Consider the following 5051-nt stretch of genomic DNA (forward strand, 5'->3'; position numbering starts at 1 on the left):
GTAGTGGTGCGAGAAAGTGCAAGATGTATGTGCAAGATGAGGATAAAAATGTTGCATTTCATATGACTGCGCTGTGGATTTATGATGTGCAGAACCACAAACCTGGCATGAGAATGCTTTTAGACCCCCGAAATGTTGACAAAACTATTTTTTTTTTTAGAACGTTAAACTGTTCTAAGACTGCGGCTGCTTCGGCAGAAAATGACTTATGGTAGTCATAAAAAGCTGTACCCCCATATCTCATTGATAAATCTAGTCTAGTTCCTGACAGTTTGTTTGATATGCATCTTAGGAATGTCCTTGTAGAAACTGAAGGCAGGATTCTTTTTTTGAACAGATGTGGGTCTTTGGGTTTCAGTACGACAGAAACCTTGTCGCAATCCAAAATTCTATTGTCGTAGACTTCTAAGGAATAGAGCAACAGAAGGACAAGATTAATGTTCTTACCTTCCTGGATTTGCGCACAAATTTTACTTGAAACCAGGGACAGACGGAGCAAAAGAGAAACTGCTGATTGAGATTCGCTGCTGCGGCTTGCCGTAGAAAGTTTGAAGGAGGGAGGGGCATTGTTAGCTTTGCTGGGACGGGGCAGGGTTCTGCCAGAGCCCAGACTGTGAGCTGGCTAAGACGATTTATGGTGGGTCTAAATACTAGAAAGGTTCTTATCTAGACATAAGAACACAAGAACATAAGAAAGTTCACAAACGAGAGGAGGCTATTTGGCCCATCTTGCTTGTTTGGTTGTTAGTAGCTTAATGATCCCAGAATCCCATCAAGCAGCTTCTTGAAGGATCCCAGGGTGTCAGTTTCAACAACATTACTGGGGAGTTGATTCCAGACCCTCACGATTCTCTTTGTAAAAAAGTGCCTCCTATTTTCTGTTCTGAATGCCCCTTTGTCTAATCTCCATTTGTGACCCTTGGTCCTTGTTTCTTTTTTCAGGTCGAAAAAGTCCCTTGGATTGACATTGTCAATACCTTTTAGAATTTTGAATGCTTGAATTAGGTCACTGCATAGTCTTCTTTGTTCAAGACTGAACAGATTCAATTCTTTTAGCCTGTCTGCATATGACATGCCTTTTAAACCCAGAATAATTCTGGTCGCTCTTCTTTGCACTCTTTCTAGAGCAGCAATATCCTTTTTGTAGCAAGGTGACCAGAACTGCACACAATATTCAAGATGAGGTCTTACTAATGCATTGTACAGTTTTAACATTACTTCCCTTGATTTAAATTCAACACTTTTCAAAATGTATCCGAGCATCTTGTTGGTCATTTTTATAGCTTCCCCACATTGTCTAGATGAAGACATTTCTGAGTCAACAAAAACTCCTAGGTCTTTTTCATAGATTCCTTCTCCAATTTCAGTATCTCCCATATGATATTTATAATGCACATTTTTATTTCCTGCGTGCAGTACCTTACACTTTTCTCTATTAAATGTCATTTGCCATGTGTCTGCCCAGTTCTGAATCTTGTCTAGATCATTTTGAATGACCTTTGCTGCTGCAACAATGTTTGCCACTCCTCCTATTTTTGTGTCGTCTGCGAATTTAACAAGTTTGCTTACTATACCAGAATCTAAATCATTAATGTAGATTAGGAATAGCAGAGGACCTAATACTGATCCCTGTGGTACTCCACTGGTTACCACACTCCATTCTGAGGTTTCTCCTCTAATCAGTACTTTCTGTTTTCTACATGTTAACCACTCCCTAATCCATGTACATGTGTTTCCTTGAATCCCTACTGTGTTCAGTTTGAGAATTAATCTTTTATGCAGGACTTTGTCAAAAGCTTTCTGGAAATCTAAATAAACCATATCATATGCTTTGCAATTATCCATGTAGTTGTACTTCAACATATATCCATTATTGGATAAATCTTTAGAGTTTTCCATAAGGGTGCATATAATAAAGTCAGGCTTATTGGTACGCTGGTCTATGAAGTTACCCTGGTTTCAATTTCCCTTTTTGGGAGGGGAGACCATAAATAGTGGATTGTAGTAATTGAAGAGATTGAAAAATTAATGCTCTAAAATGTTGCTGGTGGAATATCGAATATCGACTACCTTTGGGCAGATGCAGGAGTATCCAAACTTGATTGAGGGGAATGAACTGAAGGACTGTGATCATCTGGAATCTGCAATGATGAGGAAGGATCTGGATGTATAGCTTTGGTCGTGGAAATGTCGGAACGAAGCAGCAAAGCAATCAGATCCGTATGGGAAGCGTAAGCATTGTAGGATATTTTCCTTTTGAAAAATGTATTCAGAGTAACAGGGAATTGACCAAATTTCTATTTTTTATCTGAATCGTGACTAGAAGCCAGCCTTGGACTTAGAGCTGAAGATAAACCCTTCTCAGAGTTTGGAATGCTTGGTTCAGCACTTTGGAGGAGTAACCAATATGCAAAGTAAATCAAAAGTCGCCAAACAATTAAACAGCAAGAAGGGTTATACGACAAATTATGCTTTAATAAGGCTGATGTTTGCGTTATTGATTAATGGGTGGATTCTCCTATTCATAAAGACGTTTCCAAATTAACGACCCAAGTATTTATAAAGGATTTTTTTTGGCATTTAGCTTTAATTGCGGCTTGCTGACTGCTGCATATTTCCAAAAAAAACCGTATATCGAAAGGTACGCCCCCCACATATATATATATATATATATATAATTATATATATATATATATTATATATATATATATATATATATATATATATATATAGTGCCTATAGAAAGTCTACACTCCCTTGAACTTTTTTCACATTTTGTTGTGTCAGTGCCTCAGAGTTTCATGCATTTAAATGAGGATTTTTTTCCACTTATCTGCACATCATACTCCACACTGTTAAGGGGAACATTTTTTATTGAGAAAAAAATTATGTATTAAAAATACAAAACTGAAAAATCATAATTGGATAAGTCTCCACCCTTTGTGGTAATACTTGGTGGAAGCACCTTTGGTAGCTATTACAGCTGTAGTCTGTTGGGATAGGTCTCTACCAACTTTGCACACCTAGATTTGGCAATATTTGACCATATGTATGAAACAAATATAACACATAGGGAAATGTTCATTTTGATTTGCTTAGAGTGTGTATAATTAATCAAGTAACATCTATTCTGGAGTCATTAGTAATTAGTATTAGTGTATATGAAAATACAAGGGAGTGTATTAGGATGAAAGACCCCCAGGGACAGCCAAACCAGGACCCCACATGACTGCAAGATGCTTACATTGTTCTGGAAGGATATTTAACCAACTCGCAATTCTTATGGCTTATTTCAGGAAAGCTGAGATGTAAAGCTTTTGCAAAGTCTGCTTTGCCCCCTAGAGTCATCTCTTTTAAGCCTGATCTTGAGAGACAGTACATTATGCAGACTAGAATACTGACGCACCTGCCAACTGAGTCCTAACTATCAGTCTACTAATTAAATCAAAATAGCATGAAAAGCTCACAGTAGCTAAATAGCAAAAAAACACAATCTATGTCAGTAATGTTTGTTTATAAGTGAGAGGTATATTCTGCTGCAGTGAAGTGGTTTAGTTTTTTTTTTTTTTTTTTTTTTTTTTTTACAACCAATTACACATGAGGCAGTTACATAGTAAGTTAGACTAAATATAAATGATATTCGAATTCTCCTTCCATTTAATAAATAGATAACAGCCTTTAATATAATATGTACTTAATTATTGCTACTGTATTCTGAATTCATGACAGGAAATTCCCATGCTCACAAACCAATTGTCGTTCTTGGTGCTTAGCAGTGAAAATCAAATAACCTCCATGGGGAAACAAGTCATTATTAATTGTTCAGGCTCATTACTTTTCTAAGAACCCAAATGTAGCCCACATTGCTCAGGTATCACTCACTTCCACGACACTTCCCCCTTTGGAATAGAGCAGCAAACTTTATTTTTAATGCCTCCTGGCGCCAGAAGAAAGTTCTCATGTAATGGATACCCCTTGGTGCTAAAATTATGATTCTGCTTAGTTTGTCAATCAGCTACTTGAGTTAGAGTGCACTTTTCCCAGTAAAAAAAAAAAAAAAAAAAAAAGTAATCACAAGGATCAGTAAGGGGAAAAAACCCCATCTCATTCATGCAGAATTGTTTTGGTGATTGGTATTTTCCAGATGTACATACACAGGATTGAGTTACACCCAAGCCAGTGGTTTGGAGAGCATCCATTTTGAGATGCATTCAAAGCTGTCCTGTTTAAACAATAGAGTGTAATTGCAAGAAAAAGCAGGTTTAGGAAATTACATGTTACACAGCTTCCTAACAGCGTCTACCTAATCGTAAGGAATAGTTGGTTGCTTTTCACACATTATTATTATTATTATTATTATATTATTATTATTATTATTATTATTATTATTATTATTCATAGTCATAGTAGTCATTGTAGTAGTCGTTATAGTAGTAAGAGTAAGAGATGCCACAAAGCAAGTGGCAAAGCCTAAAGTGTATGTGTGTTGAAGGCCACTAGGACCTCTTCCATCCTTACCAAGGGGAGTGCTAACCTTCTCTCCTTTCATACTAGACGTGGTAGTGTTATAACTGTACACCAAATACATGTTAATAGGATTTGTGTTGCTTTCAAATTCTAGAATGTGAGACATTCATAAGAAATATCATAATGATCCTGCTGAGCTGCTTACGGCCCTAGCTAAAGATAAACTTGCCAATCATATAGCACTATTAACATTTTCACACTCTGCCTCTAGTGTATGCAAATTACAAAGATATACAGAAATAAAGAAAATAAAATGGCATTTGGAGTTTACTGAAATATACTATGAGGTACATGTCACATATTTCCAAAAGACATTACATCAGAAGAAATAGATGTTTTCTATGACAATATAAGAACCGCCTAACAAAATAAACAAATTGCAGTTCCTTGAGTGTGTTGAGCTTGACAGCTGCTGACCCTGAAATTATCTTCCTCCCACTACAGTGGTGTCAGCATCATACGGATAAGGCTGGTAACATTTGTGTAATGTGGGATTTATGTTACCTTGCATCTGTAAACATGAT

General features: G+C 36.6%; 1 non-coding gene across 1 annotated transcript; it reads right to left on the minus strand.

The window, feature by feature from the left end:
• Nucleotides 1–4434: 4434 nt before the first annotated feature.
• LOC121313724 lies at nt 4435–4556 on the minus strand. Its single transcript, XR_005950034.1, has one exon. It is a non-coding gene; the product is annotated as a U6atac minor spliceosomal RNA (small nuclear RNA).
• Nucleotides 4557–5051: the final 495 nt, after the last annotated feature.

The sequence above is a fragment of the Polyodon spathula genome, chromosome 3 (genome assembly GCF_017654505.1).
Source record: "Polyodon spathula isolate WHYD16114869_AA chromosome 3, ASM1765450v1, whole genome shotgun sequence".
Taxonomy (NCBI): Eukaryota; Metazoa; Chordata; class Actinopteri; order Acipenseriformes; family Polyodontidae; genus Polyodon; species Polyodon spathula.